Below are 25,886 nucleotides of genomic sequence, written 5' to 3' on the forward strand. Positions count from 1 at the left end.
TTGGAGGCGGCGATTTTGGGCTCCCATGCTGCGTTGAGTACCTTGGTATATAGAGGGCCGAAGGCTCACCCTGAGGTCACTACCCCTATGCGAACCACGCTTCGGGTTTGGGCTCAGGTTGCGACTCGATTGAACCCGCCCGTCGTACTGTCGCCACATACCCCACTATGGGGGAATCCACAACTGAAACATCTCAGGTCGGTCCCAGACCCCGCTCTATGGACTAGATATGGTGTCACAGCTCTGCAACAGGTGATGCCTGGGGGCTCACTTATCTCCTTTGATTCCCTTAGAGAAGAATATCAATTGCCCTCCAGAATGATTTTTCGCTATATACAACTACGCCATGCCCTAAGAGCACAATTTTCTGCAGGAGTAAGCCTGTACTCCAACAACGTCGAGAGATTTCTCATTGCCCAGGAGGCGGATCGTGTCCTCTCCTCTCTTTATATTAGGATCTCAACGGGGTCAGCTGGGGGGGGGCCTGGCCTCTTCCAGAAATGGCTGGAGGACCTCCCCACCCTGGCGACTGATGATTGGTTTGGAGGAGCTACAACAATACTTGCCACTGATGATATCAGCTAAGGACAGATTCATACAGTTGAAATTTATTCACAGGGCGTACTATACCCCGCAACGCCTGTCTAGAATATACCCGGGATACTCGGATAGATGCCCGAAGTGTACCACTGAAGTGGGATCTTTTTTGCATGTGGTGTGGGAGTGCTTGGTTATAAGACGATTTTGGGAAGGTGTGGTGCGGGAGATTAACGAAGTTGGGGACCTCTCGGTGGGCTTGGATCCGGTAGTCTTATTATTGGACGTGTGTGACAGGGTGGCGCAGAATATACATAAACAGCTGTTTATATTTTATGCAGCATTTTACGCCAGAAAGGCTATCCTTATGCAGTGGAAGAAGTTGGACCCACCCAGTATAAGCCACTGGAAGGCCTTGACTGATTCTGCCCTTCCGCTGTATAAGCTTACTTATATGAGTTGTAAATGCCCTAAAAAGTTTACTAAGATCTGGGGTTGTTGGATGCAGGAGTGAGGCACAAGCCTGTCCGCTCTTAATGAAATGGTCCTCAGTTTTATGGGCCCCCCCATTTCTAGGGCCCCCCCTCCCCTCGCTCTGACTTAATGTAGAAGGTTGAATATTCGATTTGGATTAAATGGCCTGGAACTCTGCAACAGCCAAACTAAAACGTTGTTCCCTATGGATACTGGATTGGATATGGGGAGGATGTGATCTGCAGACTGTGACTGCTAAATCTGTCTATACCCTATAAGCTACTGAATGATTTTGCTCTGCTGACTTGTGGGGTTTTTTTCTTTTTATCTAATGCTTGTTACATTGTATTTTATATGTAAAAACATGCTGTGATGTACTGCTGTATACGTTCAGAGACCAATAAAAAACGTTTCTGTTAAAAAAAAAAAGTACCACCGGTAGGGCCAGCAAGGCGTCCAATCTGTAAAGGGGAATGCGGTATTAGTGTTTTCCCCCTACCCTCTTGGCCAGTCCCACTCGTGGTAAGAGATCATGGGTGTTGAAGGCAATAGTAGTTGGTCAACCATTCCATAGGCTGCAAAGGGTAACATCCAAGGTTTTTGCCTCTGCATTTCTGCAGCAAACGGGGAACTGCACATAACCCTTTCCTGTAAACAATAAGAGGGTCAGTTTTTGTTACTCACAGTTCGGTTGGTTGCGGTAGCTCAAGGTTGGTAACAGGTAACAATTTCCAGGGGTTAATCTTTGCATAGATTGGTATTTGGCACATGCTGGTTCCTAGAAAGTCAAAAAGAAGTATAAGGGAGCTACCGAGGTAGATGTGTCAATGTAGCAGGCAAAACTTATGCGTAACATCCTCAAGTCAATAGCCCCTCGTGTCTCTCCCTCTTGGGCTCCTAGGATTTCTAGAGGGGTTTGGAGCCTCAAAGCTGCTCCTATCAGAATTTCTGCAGTGTTTGGTTAGTTGGTAGGGCGACTGTGCATGAGACGGTCCCGGTGAGAAGTGCGGGTTGTTCACTTCTGGAGGTGTACGAAATTACGCATACCATTCTGGAAGGTCCATGGTGTCAATCTGAAGATCTTCACAAATTTGCTTAGATCATCTGGGACTTTGAGCATATATTGTTCCCCCAGGAATTTGCCTGAAGTGCGAAGGGGAACTTCCATATGTAGTTGATTCCTTTTTGTCTCAGCACCTTCAGAAGTGGCTTCAGGGCCCTCCTGTTTTTGAGCGTAATGGGCGACAGGTCCTGCAAAAGTATTACGGCTTCCTCATGTACGATCCGTTCCTTGGACCTGGCTTTTTGGAGAATGTCTTCCTTCAGGCTGTAGTTGGGCAGGCAGCAAATGATGTCTCTCGGAGGGTTTCCGTCTTGTGCTCTGGGCCTGAGGGCCCTATGTGCCCTATCAAAGTCGATAGGGGATTGTTCCAGGCTTTCTATGAGGGTGTTCAATATAGTGGTAAGAGTAGGCCTTATTTGATCTGGGAATACAGTCTCAGGTACGCCTCTAATTCTTATATTGTTCCGGCGTCCTCGATTGTCTAAATCTTCTATTTGCCGGTTCATATCAATTAGGTGTTGTGAGTACGTAGTTGTGATATCATCTAGTTTAATCAGGGCTCTATCTCTTCTCTTCCCCGCACGGTCTGATATTGCCAGTTGTTCCATTAGTCTTAGGATTTCTGTTTTGATGTCAGTGATCACTGCAGTAAAGGAGCTTTTAATTTCAGCAGCAATGTCCCTCATGGCAGCGTAAGTAAGCAGGTGTTCAGTCTTATTATTGCCAGTAGTTGAGTCTTCAGAAGCTGGCAGAGAGACCTCCATGTCATCCTCCATGTCTTCTATAATGCTATTTCTCTGTGTTGATGCCTTTTTGGCGCTTTTACCGCCTCCAGATTATTTAAATTTGCTTAGGTTTGCAGATGATGTTTTACTCTGAGGGGTCCCCAAAGAGCGTAGGGTATGGTTATGTGTACTTCTCCATGGGTGCGTTGACATAGTCATTGTGGTCTGTTTTCAAGTCTCAGGCCCCCAGGTCACCAGGGTGTTGTTACAACATCATCATAAAGGCTATACACCAGGCCACTGCCCCTAATGCAGGTTCCTTAGGATATGTGGCAGTTTAATGACAGAGTGGGGTGTACTTTAGTCCCAGTTGTTGTTGTGGTCTTTTTGTAGTCAGGACAACTGAACCAGGCTAGTCAGAACAGGATTGGAAGGGGTGAGATGAATTGGGTGTAGCAAGATGGCCGCTGGCTTCTTAGCTGTAGGCCTGCTGGTATGTGTTGTCCCACGGCCAGTTTCCGACCCCTATTTGTCCCAGGTCCTGTAGGGCAGGGTGTTAGGGAATGCTCCCCTAGATATGTGCCCCTGTGGGGGTCTGGGTGTTAACCAGCGGCCGGTAGATGGGGGGGGGGTGAGTGTCTCAGTACTCACTGTGTGCCAATTGTGCTGTAGGCCTGAGATGTGGCTTGGTCTCCTTGGGATCCGAGCCGCGCTCGAGGGCTTGCCGGTGGTGATCTGTGGCATCTTTGGGCCCGTCTGTATTCCACGGTTGTCAGCCTCGGGTGAAGGTCTCCCACGATGTTGCATGTACGGCGGCGGGATGCGCGTGGAACGGCTCTCCTGTAGGCCCCAAGATGGCGCCCGCTGACACACTCAGCCTCGCGGCAATTTTCGTTGCCAAAAGTGCTCCCGCCGCACAAATAACACGGCGGTGGGCAGTACTGTGTCTGCAGCTGCAGCCCTATGGAGGATGGCGTCTCTCCTGTGTGGCTCGGCTCAGGATGGCGGTGGATTGCAATCGCTGTCCTGGAGCTCAGCTTCCACACGTCCTCTCTGTTCCGCGGTTGGACCCCCCCCCCCCCCCCCCGATTCTTAGTCCATATTGGTGTTTATACTAACAACAAAATTAAAAAAATAGAGCTGGGTTTGCCGATCAATCTTCACTGTATATAGGTAAGCTATAACTCGCTTATACTCATAGAATTATTCCCTCCTTCTGACACTACCAAAGCATGCCCCTTGTACTCTTTAATAACTATTCATCTCTTATGAACAGATCAGTATCATTTCTGGCAATACATCCCAGTATTCTAAGCTGCATCCTGGATATCTGCCCTCTTGTATGCTGCCATAATTGAAAAGATGTAAGTTTTCTTCTTTCCTTTTCTTGTTGACAACAAAGCGTACTAATTGCACACATATAGGTGGTTCTATACCGGAAAGATTTGAAGCAAGTTTTATTTCTAGGTCCGCCGGACTTTTGGGGAGAAAAAGTCAGCGGGAGCTCACACACGATCGAATTGTCAGACGGATTCCAGTCCGCCGGACCAAGTCCGTCAAGAAGTCTGGTCGTGTGTACGCACCATAATACTGTGTCCCCTGGCCACGCCCCCCAGAGACTGCCTGTCCTGAACAATGTCGGCAGCATCACTCAAGTGCTATAGCGCTCAGGGCTTATTGACAGGTGGAGCCTTGCCTGGGGGAGGCACTGAGGCAGGCAGAGTTTAAAATTGTTCCTCACACACGCTTGGGAGGGTTGCATCATCAGATGGATGTAGAGCAGTTTGCAGAGCCTCACACCTGGTGAGTGAAATACTGTCACTGATATTTGGTATATAAAGACTGATCCCTCCCTGGTGAGGCTGCATTGATGAGCACTGGTGAGGCTGCATTGATGGGCACTGGTGAGGCTGAATTTCATGGGCACTGGTGAGGATGCGTCGATGGGCGCTGGTGAGGCTGCATTGATGGGCACTGGTGAGGCTGCATTGATGGGCACTGGTGAGGCAAAAAGTTTGAAAGCTGGATCTAAATTTTTCTGACAACAGAATCCGATCGCATAAATACTGATCGTGTGTAGACAATTCTGACGGACAAAGTGCCACGCATGCTCAGAATAAACTAAAAGATGCAAAAGCTATTGGCTACTGGCCCGTTTATAGTCCTGACGTACGTGTTTGACGTCACCTCGTTCAGAACGATCGGATTTTCCGACAACTTTGTGTGACCGTGTGTATACAACACAAGTTTCGGCCAAAATTTTGTGGTCAGAATGTGGTCGGACTGTGTACAGGGCATATCAACGTCCAAATTGTTTGTGACGCCAGACACCGTATTATGAGTGTTCGGTCGGCTTTCCCAGGGTCGTGCCATGAAGTCTTCATCTTCCAGCAGACTAGCCTCTTCCGGAAGTTTTAAAGTTGGCAAATGCCACCCGGGTGGCTTATTAGTACAGTCTTTTTGGCAGAATATAACCTGTAAGGTTACATGCAGACATGGTTTGATAATTTAGTGTCTCTACATGGAGAATCAGATTTAGAATGAACGTATGACCACCTTGGTTGGACACAAGCCTAGATCTCAATCCGCTTGGGTGCACCCAGCCTGCCAGCTCATCCCAGGAAAATTATAGAGGTTGGCTAGAGCCAGCAACATTCATGGTGTACACCAACCTGTAAAGGGCTTCACCCCTAGACACAAGCTGAACACAATAGTCATTACAATGGTATTCCCACATCAACAATGAGTTATTTGAAGCAGGAATGAGTCAATGTTTGGTTTGGCTAAATATAGTGTAAGATATGTTACCAAATAAATGTGTGGGCTTCTTTAGGAACCTAGACACACAGATGACCAGGTTGGGTCAAAACAATTCTCCGTTGTCTCCCATTATGTTTACGGCCATCTAAGGTCACATGATGGGAAGGACTAATGTTTTTTTTTTTTTCTTCGGATCCGGTTATCCGCAGCTGACGTGGTTGATGGCTCCATTCAGCTACCCCCAAGACCAAACACACCTCCAAGACCACCACTGGCTTGCTAAAGAAGCTGAGGGTAAAGGTGATGGACTGGCCAAGCATGTCTCCAGACCTAAACCCTATTGATCATCTGTGGGACATCCTCAAACGGAAGGTGGAGGAGCGCAAGGTCTCCAACATCCACCAGCTCTGTGATGTCACCATGGAGGAGGGGAAGATGACTCCAGTGGTGACCTGTCACAGGAAAAGATATAATAAAATATATACAAAAATGTGAGGGGTGTACTCACTTTTGTGAGATGCTGTATATACTCACGCTAGAAGTCAAACAATTAGTGATAATGATAATTGCCGCTGTTGTACGCAAAGTCCTATTTACTTGACAATTAAAAAAAATAGATCATTACAGCGCTCACAATGATACAACACAATCCAATAAATGAGTAAAAATAAACAAATTAAGAAGTGAAAATGAATAAAATGTCCACATAATGGTGAATGATGTGCTCCAATCAATAAAGTGCAATTGTGCTCCGAAATTTGAGGTGCGCCACACACCCCTCCTGTGTCCTTACTTGCCGAATGGAATGGACCCCTAGCTTTGCAGTCTAGGGGTCGTTCAGGCTTAAATTGCTGGCCAGGGATGGCAAATTCACACCAGGATCCAGTGAAGATCTCCCTCAATCATATTGGTCATATGTAGATGGTTTTATTAGAAATGAAATGAAAGAAGGGGACTAATAGTGAAAATAGAGATATAACTTTTACATCAACGAGAATATAAATATCCGCAAAAGAAGCAAAACAAACCACATATACAAATGTTTGACAACTTAGCAAAGATCTTGCATGCTTATTTTAGAAGAATAAATATTCTCTTGATCTATGTTGATATAGATATATATAATCATAATTGTACTCATGTCAGCGGGTTAATGGATGCATTCCTACCTAGAAACACTCAGGCCGCGTACACACGGGCGGACTGTTCGCCCAACTTTGTCCGCTGAACAGTGTTTGGGCGGACAGTCCGCCCGTGTGTACGCGCCCTCAGACAATGGGTTCAAATCCCAAAGATGGTATCGCTTGCTTCAATTTTAAACAGCATAGTATGCTGAAAATAGGGGAACGCCTAACCGCCACTGCCACATCAGCATTGTTGTTTCCATAATTTAGCAGGTATTAAGCAAAAGTATTAATGTGTGGGGAAAAAACATTAACATGCGGGGTGTCAGCATGGTTGGGATTTGAACTCATGACTTAATTGCGTTTTGCTCATGGGTACAGACCACTAAGCCAATGTGCTGCGTATGATTGGACCTGCATAATAGTTTAGTATGATTAAAGAATGAACGTTAGACATGTGCATTCATTTTTTGTCTGAATTTTGGGTATTTTCGTTATCATTTTAACAAACGATAACGAATGTACAGAATCCAAAAACCGAAAGATCCGACATAAACAAATGCTTAAATTTCATTTTTTAATTTTCATTTTTGTTGTGACAACAGTTGGATATAGATAGGAGATTCAACATGACGCTGACAATAGCGATCTGTGTCCATCGAACCTGTGGTCGAATGTGCCTAACCTTAGCTTTATTAGTCCAAGATTATTCTACATAGAGAGAAAAGATTTGACATAAAGAGAAAAGATTCGACATAGAGAGAAAAGATTCGACATAGAGAGAAAAGATTCGACATAGAGAGAAAAGATTCGACATAGAGAGAGAAGATTCGACATAGAGAGAGAAGATTCGACATTATAGAGACAATAGCAAAACAGGTTGAATGTGCCTAACCTAACATTATTAGTCCAAGATTATTCGGCATAGAGAGAAAAGATTTGACATGAAGATTCGACGAAGCAGTCACAGTGAGCGGACATTTATGGTCAAATGCTCCGCCCAAAAGGCTATAGAAGAATTCCAATGTTGGTTGACTAATAATAATAATTAATAAATATGATTATTACTGGTGTCATACAACATTAGAATTCTACTATAGCTTGTAGGCGGAACATTCGACTAGAAATGTACGATTGCGGCGTCGTACAGTTTAGCTGCTCCGTCGAATCTTCTTAGAACATTCGACAGACACCATAAGCCTTCAATGACAGATTCCACCTTAATTATTTCAGATTTTCGGACGAATGCATTTATTAACGTAACAAAATAAATAAAAATGAATTTCGGGAGTAACTAAATACATAAATTTTTCGGACGAAAACGAAATTACGAAATGAAATATTTCAGTGTGCGCATGTCTAATGAACATAGATAATTCGAACTCTATAGTCTGATTAAAAAACAAATTTAACCTTAAAAAAAAATTAACATATCACAGGTATGTAACTGTAAATATTCAATACATGTAACCTTACAGAATAGCAGACATTACTCTGTAATAATCACTCTGAACAGCATTCGTTAGCAAAAGAAGAAAACAAACTCTGCACAATCATTGTAATATACTGTAGAAACCAATGAACAAACAAATATATTCACCTGGTAATGGATTTTCCTGGCACCAACATGGCAGCATACTACCACATGCATGCTGTCATGGATTGCCGCCAGCAAAATATCTGATCCTATTTTTCCTTGTGCTAACGTGGCATCGTACCTGTGACAGTATGCTGTTATGGGAAATTACGGTAAGTATTTAATACAATTTTCCATTTAAACTGCCCTCTAGTGGGCAGAAATAAATATGAAGATTCCATATGATAAGAGGTACTTTTGCTACCCTCTAGTGGTAAAAAAAAAAAAAAAAATGTTTGACGCCTTTAATAAGTGCCGAAGGGGGGAGAAAACATTCGCCCTATCCACAATGCAATATGGCTTATGGAATACTGATAGTCAATAGTCAAAAGAAAAATACCAAATAGCCATCATGCTTACAGTGCCACCAGTCACACAGGTAGCCGACTTATAATTACAAAATGTAAATAACATTTTTATAAAATAAAATATAACATCTATCTATCTATATATCTATATAATCTGCAGTGGGGGAGATTTACTAAAACTGGAGCACACAGAATTTGGTGCCGCTGTGCATAGGAGCCAATCAGCTTCTAACTTCAGCTTGTTTAGTTAAAGAGGAAGTAAACCCTTCCAAACAACTTGGACCTATAGGTAAGCCTAGATTAAGGCTTACCTGTAGGTCCAAGCAATATCTCCTAAACCTATATGGTTTAGGAGATATTTGCCCGAAAATGGGCACCGCTGTCTACGGCGCATGCGCCGTAGACAGCGGCGCGCATGCGCACTAAATGCGGCAAATCCAAGAATGGATTTGCCAAATTTGTCGACTCCCGTGCGCATGCGCGGGAGTGACGTCATCGCGGCTTCGCCGTATGACAGCGGCGGAGCTGCGAGGCGCGACTCCCGTGCGCATGCGTGGGAGTGACGTCATCGCGGTTGCGCCGCTGTGATTCGTCGGAGCTGCGAGACGCCACAAGCAACATGGATGCGGCGGACTACAGGGGACAGCGGCGACTTCGCTGGCTCCTGTGTCAGGTAAGTGACACATAATGAGCTACTATGCGATGTGATGCGATGCGATGCGATGCATAGTAGTCCATTATGCTTTACCTTTGCAGGGAAAAAAAGAGGAAGTAAACCCATCAGGGTTTACTTCCTCTTTAAGCTCTGGCAATAAAACCTGGAAGCCGATTATTGGTTTCTGTGCAGTTTTGCTAGATTATGTGTGCACCGGTTTTAGTAAATCTCTCCCCCCCCCCCCAGTATACAGGTCCTTCTCAAAAAATGAGCATATTGTGATAAAGTTCATTATTTTCTGTAATGTACTGATAAACATTAGACTTTCATATATTTTAGATTCATTACACACAACTGAAGTAGTTCAAGCCTTTTCTTGTTTTAATATTGATGATTTTGGCATACAGCTCCTGAAAACCCCAAAAATCCTATCTCAAAAAATTTGCATATTTCATCCGACCAATAAAAGAAAAGTGTTTTTAATACAAAAAAAGTCAACCTTCAAATAATTATGTTCAGTTATGCACTCAATACTTGGTTGGGAATCCTTTTGCAGAAATGACTGCTTCAATGCGGCGTGGCATGGAGGCAACCAGCCTGTGGCACTGCTGAGGTGTTATGGAGGCCCAGGAGGCTTCGATAGCGGCCTTAAGCTCATCCAGAGTGTTGGGTCTTGCGTCTCTCAACTTTCTCTTCCCAATATCCCACAGATTCTCTATGGGGTTCAGGTCAGGAGAGTTGGCAGGCCAATTGAGCACAGTAATACCATGGTCAGTAAACCATTTACCAGTGGTTTTGGCACTGTGAGCAGGTGCCAGGTCGTGCTGAAAAATGAAATCTTCATCTCCATAAAAGCTTTTCAGCAGATGGAAGCATGAAGTGCTCCAAAATCTCCTGATAGCTGCATTGACCCTGCCCTTGATAAAACACAGAGGACCAACACCAGCAGCTGACGTGGCACCCCAGACCATCACTGACTGTGGGTACTTGACACTGGACCTCAGGCATTTTGGCATTTCCCTCTCCCCAGTCTTCCTCCAGACTCTGGCACCTTGATTTCCGAATGACATGCAAAATTTGCTTTCATCCGAAAAAAGTACTTTGGACCACTGAGCAACAGTCCAGTGCTGCTTCTCTGTAGACCAGGTCAGGCGCTTCTGCCGCTGTTTCTGATTCAAAAGTGGCTTGACCTGGGGAATGCGGCACCTGTAGCCCATTTCCCGCACACGCTTGTTCACGGTGGCTCTGGATGTTTCTACTCCAGACTCAGTCCACTGCTTCCGCAGGTCCTCCAAGGTCTGGAATCGGTCCTTCTCCACAATCTTCTTCAGGGTCCGGTCACCTCTTCTCGTTGTGCAGCGTTTTCTGCCACACTTTTTCCTTCCCACAGACTTCCCACTGAGGTGCCTTGATACAGCACTCTGGGAACAGCCTATTCGTTCAGAAATTTCTTTCTGTGTCTTACCCTCTTGCTTGAGGGTGTCAATGATGGCCTTCTGGACAGCAGTCAGGTCGGCAGTCTTACCCATGATTGCGGTTTTGAGTAATGAACCAGGCTGGGAGTTTTTAAAAGCCTCAGCAATCTTTTGCAGGTGTTTAGGGTTAATTAGTTGATTCAGATGATTAGGTTAATAGCTTATTTAGAGAACCTTTTCATGATATGCTAATTTTTTGTGATAGGAATTTTGGGTTTTCAGGAGCTGTATGCCAAAATCATCAATATTAAAACAAGAAAAGGCTTGAACTACTTCAGTTGTGTGTAATGAATCTAAAATATATGAAAGTCTAATGTTTATCAGTACATTACAGAAAATAATGAACTTTATCACAATATGCTAATTTTTTGAGAAGGACCTGTATATAAATATACATAAACACCTTTTAAATGGTGCAATAGTTGGTGCTATACTGGTATATCCGTAGTAAGACCGCCATCTAGTGGTATTTTACCATAATTGCATAACTAATGTTTATGACCCAACCAGTGATTGGTATCATAATGCACCTTCTAATACATAGTAACCTATATACAATCCACATTATAAAATAAAATTCATATACAATTCTTACTCCTAAATGTAGGCATCAAATCATCCTGACAGCTATAGTGAACTCAACTGACTCTTTTAAAACTCTAAGATCTGACCAAGTAGAAATAAAAGGGTTATAATGGAATTCAATGACATGGCATGAGGCGGAGACAAATTCCACAAAAAATATAAATTTTATTTACAACATATTAACCACTTAAGGCCCCCGGAAGGATTTACCCCCTTAACCACCTCAATGCAGGGCACTAAGGCCGCGTACACACGCGGGGACTGTTCGCCCAACTTTGTCCGTCCAACAGTTTCGGCGGACAGTCCGCTCAAACTTAGCATGGACGGACATGCCCACACACGACGAACGAACAGTTTGCTGAAACCGTGCGCGATGACGTTTCGACACGTACGACGGATCGAAAAATTCGACGTCCAATACACTGCAATGCAACTTTCCGACGTGTAAATCCGTTCTGAGCAAGCGCGGAACTTCGTTTGTCGAACAAGCCTACACACGGGCGGACTGTTCACTCAAACAAAGTTTCAGCGGACAGTTTTTCGGAATTTCCGAAAAACCTTGTTCGTCCAACTGTCTGCTGAAACTGTCCGCTGAAGCCCACACACGAGCGGACTGTCCGCACAAACCCTGTTCAGCGGACAAAGTTGGGCGAACAGTCCGCCCGTGTGTACGCGGCCTTACTCAGCTTTCGGCGCTCTCACAGTTTGAATGACAATTACTCAGTCACGCAACACTGTACCCATATGAAATTTTTGTCCTTTTTTTCCCACAAATAGAGCTTTCTTTTGGTGGTATTTGATCGCCTCTGCGGTTTTTATTGTTTGCGCTATAAACAAAAAAAGAGCGACAATTTTGAAAAAAAAGCAATATTTTTTTGACTTTTTGCTATAATAAATATCCCCCAAAAATATATAAAAAAAACATTTTTTTTCCTCAGTTTAGGCCGATACGTATTATTCTACATATTTTTGGTAAAAAAAATCAGAATTAACGATTATTGATTGGTTTGTGCAAAACTTATAAGTTATAGCGTTTAGTAAATAGGGGATAGTTTTATAGCATTTTTATTATTATTTTTTTTTTACTAGTAATGGCAGAGATCAGCGATTTTTATTGTGACTGTGACATTGTGGGGGACACATCGGACATTTTTGACACATTTTTGGGACCATTGTCATTTATACAGCAATCAGTGCTATTTAAATGCAGTGATTCCTGTGTAAATGACACTGGCAGTGAAGAAGTTAACCACTAGGGGGCGAGGAGGGGTTATGTGTGACGTTATGTGGTTTTTTTTTTTTTTTTTTTACTTTTGGGGGCGTGGCCTGGCATGTGACGTCACTGATCGTCTTTCCCTATAACAGGGAAGAGAGGATCGGTGACGGCCACACTAGGAAGCACAGGGAGAGGTTTGTTTACAAAGACCTCTCCTCGTTGTTCAGCTCTGTGACCCGATCGCGGGACACCAGCGGCGATCGGGTCCGCTGGTCCCGCGGCCACGGTCACGGAGCTTAGGACCGGGTCGAGCGAGCCACGGCTGGACACTTAAAGAACCACATATAGGTACGTGCCCAGCCGTGCCATTCTGCCCACGTATGTCGGCGTGAGGCGGTCCTTAAGCGGTTAATCGCTAGTCGTTTTTTTATTTTTTGTGCTATTAATAAAAAAAAGACTGAAAATTTTGTGAAAAAGGAGAGACGGATGGGGCGGAGCACCAGGAGGTAGACGCGCTCTGAGCGTCTCCATCCCTCCCCACCTCCCGGAATCCCCGCGCAATATCGCTTCCATCCCCGCCACGCGGTGACAGCCGAGCGGTGAACGGACCGGCCATTCCCCCCCCCCAAACCATGCGGAGGGGAGCCCGACTGCGCTCCTAGTATGCGCCGCCCTCCCATAGCCTATCGTCTAGTCCGGGAGTGAGGCGATTCGCCTCGCGACGGAAGGAGATTTCCCCTCGCCTTTGCAAACAGACGCCGGGCACCAGACGCTGACCTAAAGCTCCAGGAGACGAAGCACCGAGAGTATAGCGGGTACACCTCTGGCAAGCAGACCAACAGAGGATTGAAAAAAAAAAAATCGGTCATACCTGGCCGCAGGTCAGCTGTATTCTCCGGGACAAGGAAGAACAACATACGGGTCCTATACAGCAAAGTGAGAGGCATGTTCTCCTGGTAAGGGAGGGTAAGGACCTACCCTGGTTCGGATCGCTGCAAGCAACAAAACGTGAGTTAAGGTTGGAAGTGTGGAGTGCTTGCCCCGGGAGAGGTACAGCAGACCTGCGTGAACTGTGTGTACTCCGTGACCAGTGAACTGTGATACATGGAGAGGTGCTCAGTAATTACAAGGGATGCTATAATATAGACTTTTTCTCTTTCCGCTTTTTTTTTTTCCCTTCCTTTTCTTGGGCATGCACAAGGAGTTTGCTAAGTGAGGAAAAGCATGAAAGCAGCAATAGAAAGACTTTAAAAGAGCGCTAAAAATTCTCCCCCCTCTAAAGGCTTTGTATGTGCTAAGTGAGCCTACAGTAGCATCATTAGAGGGGGGTCTGCCTAGATAAAGCCAAAGCTCTGGAGATTGGATTTGTGTAGAAGTGGGTGCACTTCCTGAACAATGAACTGTGTTACGCGTAACACCAACCCCCTGAGTTAATGTTTGGATGGAGGAGATTGGATTTGTAAGAGGACTGGCAGAAGGGTGTGAGCATTTTTGAGCAGTGAACTGTGTTGTATGTAATGCTTCTTTATATTCACAACTATAATACCTGCGTTAAGACCTGGGACAAACATCAGGCAAGGGGTGTTATCGGAGACATCAATATACTCTGGATCTATGAGGCTCTGTGAGGGGGGGAGTAGAGCTTTGGAAACACCCCACTTTGACACCTACGTGGTAAAAGTAAACGGGTATCCCAAAGTTCGACCCCACTGTAGGGGATCGTTAAAGGACTAAAGCCTGAAGAACATTAATCAGTGTAAACAGGGGCTTGCAAATAGCCCCCTACCAACACTATATCGCCAGTTTTATTTCGCAGTATTTGAGGCCAGATTTTTACCTCCCCGAGTGTGCCTTGAAGGAGGGCAGCAGACCCGAAATAGAGAAGCCAAGTAGGCACTGTGTTTACAGGCGGAGAAGTGTCGCTCTTAAGGAAGGAGAAGGAGAAAGGCCACTTTGGCGGCAGGAGATGGTTAATCGGATAAAGACACTGTAGACAACTATCATTACTGCCATTATTCACAGTTTTAGGTCTATATATTCATATTTTATAGATACTCTGCCTGGGCCCATCTATGTAGACAGACAAAGGGACAAAGACTTGGCAGAAAATTATCATCATTTACAGTGGTTTTTTCTGACCTTTTCCCCCCTTTTTTTTTTTTTTTTTTTCTTTTTTGCATACATATCTTGCCTTCGCACATTTGAAAACTGTTTAAAGGGCCTATATAACCCATTGAAGTAAGGGGGTCCGGGGGTCTGGGGCCCTGGAGTAGGAAGTAGAGACGTGGGTAGGGGTAAGACAGGCCCAGGCAGAAACTGTTCAGATTATTGGTGACCCCCAAGCTTTGGGCATCCACGGCTGTACCCCTACCCCCGGCGGGTAAGAGGGAGGACAACATTAGGAAGGAGGGAGGTCGGGTTAACGGGGAAGGATCCTTTGGTCTAGTTGGTCGATTGAAGGGGGCACCTTTACTCTTACCTCGGTTACCTTTACTCTCGACCTGGCACCCCCTGAGACCCTCAGATAGACTAAAGGAGATAGGGGAAGCGACAAGCGGTGGGTACCGGCCGGAAAGACAGGATAGATAGGAGGAGATAGAGGGTGAGAAGGGGAGCGGGAGGAGTAGAACAGAATTGGGTAGACCTAAAGGGAAGAATGAGAGGGAAAACTAAATCAAGTAAAAATATGCCGCCGGTGCCCAGCCCAGGGGGTATCCAGCGGTATATGGCAAGTAATTCTAGCCTATTAGAGGAAGGCCCGAGCAGCCCCAAATCAGGAACAGCGCGGAGATCAGGACTCAATAGGCAGAAGATATTAGAAGAGAGTAAAGGGGGTAAGGTAAATGGAACCAAGATGGGGGGCTCGAAGGAAGTAGGTACCCCCAACCAAAATAACAGCAGACCCCCTCAGGAAAGGGAAGAGATAATAGCAGTAGAAGAGGACAATAGAAGGGAAGGGACGTCGCAACCTATACCCCAGGGGGAGGAGGCATCCTCAATAAAGGTAATGCTAGCGGAGATGTTTGCCAGAATGGAGGAGTCATTAAAAATAGAAATAGTAGGAGTAAGGGCAGACATAGGCCAAGTCCTCGGGAGGGTGGAAGAAATAGAAGTAAGATTAGACAACCAGGAGCAAAGGTTGAATGAGATAACAGGTCAAATTTCCTCTCTCCAGACAGCGAACAGAAACCTCCAGTATAAATTAGAGGACCAAGAGAACCGAGGCAGAAGGAAAAACGTACGCATCAAAGGCCTCCCAGAGAAATATAGGACTGGGGAACTGGGGGGTATAGTACAGCAGATATTTAACCCGGTATTGGAGAGAGAGCCTACTGACACCTTAAAGATAGACAGAGTCCACAGAATTACCAGGCAGAGGGTAGATAGGGAGGAAGCCCCTAGAGATGTGATAGTAAGGTTCCACTACATGGAAGAGAGAGGTTTAATAATGGAAAAACTGAGGACAAGGACAGGGGTGACCTTCGAAGGTGCAGAATTGCAGGTGTTCCCCGACCTGGCAGCAGAAACGTTGAAGAGAAGGAGATTACTAAAACCCCTTACACAACGGTTGTTGGCAGAAGGAGCAACCTACCAATGGGGTTTCCCAGCCTGCCTGAAAGGGAAAAGAGAGGGCCGCTCTGCAATTCTGCGATTCCCTGAGGATTTGAATGGGTTTTGTGAAAGGTTGGACATAACACCCCCCCAGTTACCAGGGTGGGAGGAAGAAGAGAAGGGCACTAGGCCTACACAAAGGGACCTAAGATGGAGGAGAAGGAGAGGAGTAGAGTCCAACCCAGAGGGGGCCACCCTAAGATAACGCAAGGATAGACCCAGAGAGATGAAAGGAGGAAGGAAAGAGACATGGGGAGGGGAGATGTGGGGGGAGGGAGGAGGGGGGGAGGGAGGAGACCCTTGGAGAGCCACCGGTGTGTGACCCCGGGTAATTATGGGGACGAGAGGACACCAACGAGATATGTGTCAAACCCATAAGAGCAACAAGGAAAGGGGAGGACTCCGACCAACCCTTTTAGGGGCAGTGTTGCGGAGTGGGGGTGGGAAAGGGTTGGGGTTACAAAGGTGGGGGGGATTTGGGTTTTTCTTTTTTTTTTTTTTTTTTTTCTCTCTTTTTTTTTTTTTTTTTCCATTATCCTTGCCGCTCTCCCCCTCCCTCTCAACCCCCAAAGGTGCCTGCCTTTGGGTCAGCCTACGCGAAGCTCCGATCCCAGGCAACAGTGATCGATGGCGGTAGTTAACGTAATATCATACAATGTAAGGGGATTAAATATGAAAGAAAAAAGGTATAAAATAAATAAAGAACTTCAATTCTTGCGTGGTAATGTGGTTTGCCTCCAGGAGACACATATCACTAACGAATCAATGATAAAATTGACAACATTGCAATTTCCACTTTGGTTCTATGGGGACACGCCATCAGCCCACTCAAGAGGGGTGGCCACAGGGTTTGATAGATCTACGAGATCCGAAATAGAGGAGCGTCTGGCTGACCCGGATGGGAGGTACCTATTCTTAAAGGGTAAACTGTTTGGTATGAAATGTACAATAGTGAACATATATGCCCCCAATAGAAATCCGGACAAGTTCCTAAAGAAGGTACTAGAGAAGGTAGAGGGATTCAGAGCTGGAAAATTGATTATAGCAGGGGATTTGAACTGGACTCTGAACCCTAAACTTGATAATTCGGGGGGCTGTACCCGGGTGCCAGAGCGAAGATATAGAGCGTTGAGGAAAACCTTGGCCAATATGCAGTTAATGGACACATGGAGAATAGGCCACTTAAACGAGAGGGATTACACCCATTATTCAGCACCCCATAACTCCTTTGCCAGACTGGACTATATTTTAGTAGAACATCAACTAGTGACGAACCTCAAAAAAGCAGAAATAAAATCAATCTCTCTATCAGATCACGCCCCAGTAGTAGCACAACTTGAGGTACAGGGAGAGATGGGGGCAGAGAGAATATGGAAACTAAACGATTCCTTAATACAGGACCAGGACGTAATCTGCAAGATAGAACAGGAGTTGTCGTACTTCTTTGAGTCAAACGACACACCAGATATTTCCCGAGCTACATTATGGGAAACACACAAGGTAGTCACAAGAGGGCTCCTGATCAGTATTGGATCGGGGAAAAAGAAGGAGAGGGAGAAACAAAAAGTCCAATTATATAGAGAGATTAACGAATTAGAGCAGAAAACTAGGCCAATGGGGATACGGGATAGACAGGAGTTAATAGAGAAAAAGAGAGAACTGGAGGGTACCCTAGAACAAGAAAGGGAGTCAGCATTTCACAAAATAAATAAAGAAAGATACCAATGGGGAAATAGGTCAGGCAAATGGATTTCAAAAAGAGTGAAAGAATATAAAAATAGGACCCACATCCCAATGATTAAAGATAGAGGGGGGGAGATACAGTACTCCACCCCAAAAATCGCAGAGAACTTCCATACCTTTTATAGTGAGCTGTACAATATAAGGGGGAAAGGGGGCGACAAGGGGAAAAGGAAAGAAGCAGTAGAGGAGTACCTGCGAGGCTTGGAGTTCCCAAGAGGGGAGTTGGAGGAAATGGAGGCCTTAGAGGCCCCCATAACAATAGAGGAAGTGGAGAGAACAATCAAAAACACCCCCCTCGGAGGAAGTCCGGGCCCCGACGGATACTCTATTCTATACTATAAAAAATTTCAGAAACATCTAGCGCCGAAACTCCGCGATTACTTTAATGCAGTAGGAGTAGAGGAGAAGTTTCGGGAGGAGGCTCTCTGTGCCCACATAACACTGATTCTAAAAGAGGATAAGGACCCAACAGCTCTAGAGAGCTACCGTCCGATTTCCCTTTTAAATACGGACATAAAGATTTTCGCAAAAATAATCGCGGATAGATTAAAAACCCTCCTCCCGAGATGGATCCATCTAGACCAGGTAGGGTTTGTTCAGGGGCGAGAGGGGAGGGATAACTCCTTGAAGTCCATAGCCTTGATCCAGGAAGCCATCAGGAGAGAGACCCCCACAGTACTGCTATCGGTAGATGCCGAAAAGGCTTTCGATAGAGTGGATTGGGAGTTTATATATGAGACGCTAAAATATATGGGATTAGGAGAGAAGATGATGAGATGGCTCAAGGCGTTATATTCACATCCGACAGCTAGAGTCCGAGTGAATGGGTCCCTGTCTCGCCCCCTGGAATTGTTCAATGGGACGAGGCAGGGGTGCCCCCTATCGCCGATTCTATTTGTGATCGCCTTAGAACCTCTCCTGGTGGCAATCCGGAGGAATCAAGACGTCAGAGGTATTCGAGTGGGTAAGAAGGAGTACAAAGTCTCTGCATTTGCAGATGACGTCCTGCTATATATAGGCAACCCAAGAGTAACAATCCCAACCCTCTTAAAAGAGTTTAAACAGTATGGGCGACTGTCCAATTTTAAAATAAATATGACCAAGTCGGAGATTTTAAACCTGAATCTAGCAGAGGAGAGTCGGATAGCATTAGCTACCTACCTCCCATTCAAGTGGTGCAAAGGAGAACTGTCTTACTTAGGCATAAAATTGACGGCGCAAGTTCCCAATCTATATGCGGCCAATTACATACCCCTGTTGAATAAAATTAAAAATAATTTAAATAAAATGAGATATAAAAGACTGACTTGGATGGGGAGGATAAACGCAATTAAAATATTCATTTTGCCTTTAGTAATCTATACGTTTCAAATGATCCCAGTCCCCTTACCCTCAAGTTACCTCAGAAAATTAAAATCTATGATAACAGCTTTTATATGGGCACGGAAAAACCCGCGAATAGCCTATAATGTCCTGGTGAAGGAGAAAGATAAAGGAGGGGTAGCATTGCCAGATTTCAAAAAATACTACGAAGCCATAGTTATTTCAAGGATAGCTGATTGGAACCACAATAAGCATGAGAAGAGTTGGGTAGAGTTGGAGGGCTCACTTAGTGGCACGGAGTTGGTAAAGATGATATGGATACCTCCCCAATATAGGGACTTAGGAATTAGCACGAGCACTTTAACAAGACACACTTTAAAAATTTGGGATAAAATTAATAAGAGGCACAATTGGCACTATAATTCCCCTTTAATGTCACTGTTAGACACAAACTATTTTCTTCCAGGGAAAGAGGAGCGTTTATATTTTAGTAGGTGGGCAAAGAGAGAGGAAATAACAATAGCGGAAGTGATGAAAGGAAATAGGATAAGCACGTTTAGTGAAATTATAAAAGAATGGGGACAGAAGCCTTTAGATAGATGGAGATACACGCAAATAGTACACTTTATTCAAGGGCTCCCACAGCCGCTGAGAGGAAAAACACTACTTAGACCATTAGAAAAATTATTTAAAGACGCACAATGTTTAGAGAAAAGGGTTTCTAAAGTTTATAAAATATTAAGGCATGAGGCAGACTCTGAGTTCCCAGCATATCTAGGGAAATGGGAGGAGGAGATTGGGCCATTAAGAAATGACGAGCACAGGGGAAAAATAATTAAAATGACCCACTCACTTCCAAGAGACGTCCAAACGGCGGAAATGTCCTTCAAATTACTAGCGAGGTGGTATTGGACCCCCCAAAGAGTACAGAGGGTTGGTGAAGACATCCGGGTTTTTTGCTGGAGGGAATGCAAGGCACCAGGGACCTTTAAGCATATATGGTGGGATTGCCCCAAAATAGTCCCTTTTTGGGAGAAGATAATAGAAATTATATTCGTAGTCACAGGGGAAAGGATTGAAAAATCTCCATGGAAATGTTTGTTTCACGACACAGAGAAAGGGATTACACAATATAGAAACACACTGGTCCCAGACCTGTTGAATGCAGCAAAATCCCTAATCCCAACTCACTGGAAATCCAAACAAATCCCGACAATATCAGAATGGGTGCGGAAAGTAGAATACAAAAGGGTAATAGAAGAGTCTATACAGAAACTGGAAGAAATAGGGCAAAAATATCAAGGAAAATGGCAACAATGGAGAACTTTCTTGAAGGAGGATGGTCTCAAGAGGCGTGAAGAGAATGGGGAGGGACGGGGAGAGGAATAGAAGGGAGAGGCAAGGGGGGGGATTTCTCCTATATCTCTTTTTCTTTTTTTTTTTTTGGGGAGGGGGGGCGGGTAGGTTAAGTAATTGGAAGTGAAATACAATTGTGAAATGTGATAATGATTTAATGATATAAAAGATATCTGTATTTTATACATGGTCTTTAAAAAAGAAAAATAAAGAATATATAAAAGAAAATTTTGTGAAAAAAATGCCTTTTTCTTTGTTTCTGTCATAAAATTTTGCTAATTAGTAATTTTTCTTCATAAATTTTGGCCAAAACGTATACTGCTACATATCTTTGGTAAAAAATAACCCAAATTAGTGTATATTATTTGGTCTTTGTGAAAGTTATAGAGCAGCCTTTCTCAACCATTTTAGCCCAGGGGAACACTTTAAAGTAATTTTCAGGTCTCGGGGGAACCTCTGATAAAACCCATTAATTGGGGGTCAGTGGGAACAATGCCCCTTACTTTGGTGGTCAGTGAGAAGAATGCCCTTGTTTACAGTGGTGGTAAGAATGGCCCCCTAACAGAGAGCTATAAATATCACTGGTGTCATACCACTGGCTCATCCAAGTGGCATTGGCTCATAATTATGTAGGCACCATCAAATAGGTGGTAAATCAGCCACAGCTCAAGGAACCCCTAGCCACCTCTGGAGGAACCCTAGGGTTCCACAGAACCCTTGTTGAGAATGGCTGTTATAGGTTCTGCAAGCTATGGTGCCAATCACTGAAAACTGATCACACCTGATCAGGCCTTCAGTACATCAGGTGTATCTCATATCTTGAATTTTCGTACGAGTTTCACACCATTAGTGGGGGTTGCAGCAACAGCCGATTTTGGTATGGAAATCAAATTTCAGGAATTGGGCATGTTGGAAAATTTTTGAAAAACTAACGATTTTCAAATCAATGATGGGAGAATCGTGCGAGAAATGTAATAAGAAAAGAAAATTTACGGAGAGAAAAGAAGATTCCCGGCCACGAAAATTATTTTCTGTGGTAACATGAGGTGAAATTGAAGGCCGAATTTTGAAAATCAATGGTGGCGCCATCGGATCACCAAAAAAAACCGAACTTTCTGATTTTGAAAAGAAAATTTGTTCGAAATTCGACCGTGTATGGCCTGCATTAGATACGTTTTTCGAAAGAAAATTCGTTCGAAATTTGAACCATGTATGGCCGGCATAAAAAGTCAGGAAGGTACAAATACCCCCCCCCCCCCCAAATGACCCCTTTTTAGAAAGTAGACATTCCAAGGTATTAAGTATGTAGAACAGTGAGTTTTTTTAAGGTGTAATTTTTTCCCACAATTCTTTGCAAAATTAAGCTTTTTTTTTTTAACAAAATTGTCATATCAGGTTATTTCTCACACACAGCATATGCACACAACAAATTACACCCCAAAATACATTCTGCTATTACTCCCGAGTATGGCAATACCACATGTGTGAGACGTTTACACAGCCTGGCCACATACAGAGGACCAACATTGAAGTAGTACCTTCAGGCGTTCTACAAGCATAAATGACACATCTCATTTCTCAACCTATTACACTTTTGAAGGCCCTGGAGCACCAAGACAATGTAATTGCCCACAAAATGACCCCATTTTGGAAAGCTAACACCCCAACGTATAATCTATTTGGCATAATGAGTCTTTTGAACGGTTTCTTTTTTTCCAGAATGTTTTTGGAAAATGTGGAAAAAAATATATTTCTAACACATAGCATGTATATAGCAAAAATTACACCCCAAAATACATTCTGCTACTCTACTCAACATTGAAGTAGTACCTTCAGGCGTTCTAGGAGCATAAATTACACAACTCATTTCATTCCTACTTATCACACTTTTGAAGGTCCTTGAGCACCAGGACAGTGGAATTACTCACAAAATCACCCCATTTTAGAAAGCAAACACCCCAATGTATATTCTATGAGGCATCAGCTGCAGATAGGTACTCGGGTACTCTGATGGGCGGGTGAAAGGGTACTCAGGTACTCTGATGGGTTACAGATAGGTACTCGGGTACTCTGATGGGCTGGTGACTGGTATTCGGGTACTCTGATGGGCTGGTGACTGGTATTCGGATACTCTGATGGGCTGGTGACTGGTATTCGAGTATTCTGAAGGGCGATGACAGGTACTCAGGTACTTGGTACTCATAGGAACTGTGACAGGTGCTCAGGTACTCAGATGGATTGTGACAGGTACACGGGTACTAAGATGGACGGTGACAGGTACTGTGTACTGTAAATGCCACTGGCAGGGAAAGGGTTAACACCAGGGGCCGATCAAGGGGTTAAGTGTGTTCCCTGGGAGGTGTTTCTAACCGCGGGGGGGATGAAACTGCAGTGTGATTCAGTGATGAATAATATAAGTTAGTTGTTATGGTCGCGAAGAAACATCTTCCACCAGATGTAAAGCCATGTCATACAAGGGTCCATATGGAAAAAACAAATTGGCCACATAGTGTAATGCTGTTAATAAATGTATTGATCCCCAATAAACCCATTTATAATATGCACGTACAATAAATGAAAATCCCTAAAGCAATAAGAAAGTGCCTGTGCAAACGTCACCGATCAGCCGGTAGTAGTCAGGGAACGTCTGTGCGCACCAGCGGTCTGATCGTACTTCCTTTTGTTTCAGCTGTCCGTGACCCGCACATATCACTTCCGGTAAAACATGGAGATCGCGTCACTGACGCGTTTCGTCGCTTCCTGACATCGTCTGAGGGCGTGATCTCATGGTATAGAAACCAGTTATTTCTATGGAACTCATGTTACCACCCTGGAATCACATGACGTCTGCCTGCCCGCAAACCATGTAAACAGGAAGCCCCGGAGATCTTCCCGAACACAGGACCGGCGAATGATATGCCCATCGGCAACAATAATCCAGCAGCAATATAAAATTGAATTAAAATACGTGCACATAGTACACTTCATGGATTGATAAAAAAAAAAAAAACATTTTTGATAATAGTCTTCAACAGTACTACACTATGGATGTTTTATTTTTCTATATAACACGAGGAAATGAGGAGTAACTGAATATCAACCGGACCAGCTTTACACAGCGACACAGGGGCTCACACTGTGGAGGCGAGTTAACCCCTGCAGGGACAGGGGGAGCTGGTGAGTGCGACAATTTGTCCTATGCACGGAAAACGCACCGGTTGCAATTCAGGATACACCAGGCACTGAGCACAAGTCACTTTGATTGAATTACTGTGGAATCTTTTGAAGTTATTTTTTTCTTGGACTCTATTGTTTTTTAATGGACTTTATTGTGTGAAGATGATATAAGTTTCATAAGCCTTATATGCATGTATTTTGCACCAAAAGCACATAAGCACTTTCGATTGCACACAGCTGTGAAATATAGAGTATATTTCTTTTAAATTTTTTTCAACATTTTTTTTAGCACTTTTTCAGTATTTTTTTCAACATTTTTCAGTTTTTATTTACCACCTGTAATTTGCACTGCAATAATTACATAGGAGTTTATGTAGCACTAGCACTTTAAGATAGTTGTTTTATTAATTTTAGTACTTGTAATTCACATGTAACATGTATTTTATGTGCTGTCACAGGAGAGCGCCATAGCTACCACCTTAGTATTTACAAAAAGTACAAAATATTGTGTTTTTTTTTCAAAATTGCCTGTATTTTTTTTTGTTTATAGTGTAAAAAATAAAAACCGCAGAGGTGATCAAATACCACAAAAAGAAAGCTCTATTTGTGGGGAAAAAAAGGCAATTTTGTTGTGGGGCCCAAAGCAGCTGCCTCATACTTGCTAACTATCCTGGTTTAAATTCCCTTGTGGATTTAGTCCTGTGCTGTGTCCCGATATCTCAGTGTGAAGTGCTGCTACTAATGCTGCCCAGCTCTGCCCTATTGTGTACAGATGACTCAAGGCAGACCCTGTGTTTACATGTAAATTACCAGCATTCATATGTAAATAGCAGCGGCCGGTGGCATTGACATGCCCCCCTGACGTCATATTCACAGTAATCTCTAGCAACCAATCAACAAGCAGAAATCATGTGCTGTAACCTCTAGCAACTAATCAGTGAGCCGTAATGTGTGGTGCAACCTCTAGCAAACCAGTCAGTGAGTGGTAATGATACACTGTAACCTCTGGCAACCAATCGCAATAGCTGCCTGATCTGATTCAGTAAACTGATTTTGAGTCTAGCTACTATTTATTGTATGTCTCAAAGCAGGTGGAGAGCAAAACTGCATGGGGGGGGGGGTCCCAAGAAAAGTTTTGCCCAGGGTCCAATCAATATTAAAGACGGCCCTGACTAGGGGTGAGCAGGAGGGGCAGCTACCCTGGGTGCGATGGTACCATGTGAGGGGGGGGGGGGGGCACTACGTGGAGTCTTGTTTTTTGTGAAAGCTCAATTGAACAAGGTGAAGTTAGAAGATATTGGCTACCATGCACAGCTGCATCCGATTTTGCACTCTTCAGTTTTAGTAAATCAACCCCCTAGTGACTGTATAGTGTTAATAATTGTTTGTATGATTTTGAAGGTAATGAATGCTACCCTTCATGGGTAGAAGATCGTAAAAGGTCTGTCATACCAAAACTAGGCAAGTACCTAAGCAGCACAAACCAGGCTGGACCTCTGACCATATACAGTAAGTCACTGGAGGCCGATAGGGAAAACAAAGTGATCATGATGGTTGGTGAAACTGGATCTGGTAAAACAACCCTGATTAATGCTATTGTCAACTACATCTTTGCCGTGGATTGGAAGGATCATCACCGGCTCCAAATAACTGCAGCTCACTACCAAACATTGAGTGTCACCATCTACCAAATCAACCATGAATATTACTTCGGAATCCCGTACTCCATAACCTTCATTGACACTCCGGGGTTTGGAGACCCAAGAGGGATAAACTATGATGAGAAAATCATGCGGGAGATACGAGAATTTTTTTTCTAAATGCAAATTCACAGAAATCGATGCGATTTGTTTTGTGGTTCAGTCAACTTTGGCACGGTTAACTCCAACACAGAAGTACATCTTTGACGACAATTTTTCAATTTTTGGGAATGGCAGCAAGGAGAATATAGTCTTCTTCACCACCTTCACTGATGTCCAGGAACCGAATGTTCTCTCAGCAATTATGGAGGCGGACGTTCCCAGTGCGAAATCTGAAGATAGACAACCTGTGTACTTTAAGGTCAATAATAATATAGCGATACCCTCACTTAAGAGGGCCGCAAGTTTGGTTTGGGC

The sequence above is a fragment of the Lithobates pipiens genome, unplaced genomic scaffold (genome assembly GCF_037356315.1).
Source record: "Lithobates pipiens isolate NorthernLeopardFrog02 unplaced genomic scaffold, aLitPip1_a1.2 Scaffold_19, whole genome shotgun sequence".
NCBI classification, from domain to species: domain Eukaryota; kingdom Metazoa; phylum Chordata; class Amphibia; order Anura; family Ranidae; genus Lithobates; species Lithobates pipiens.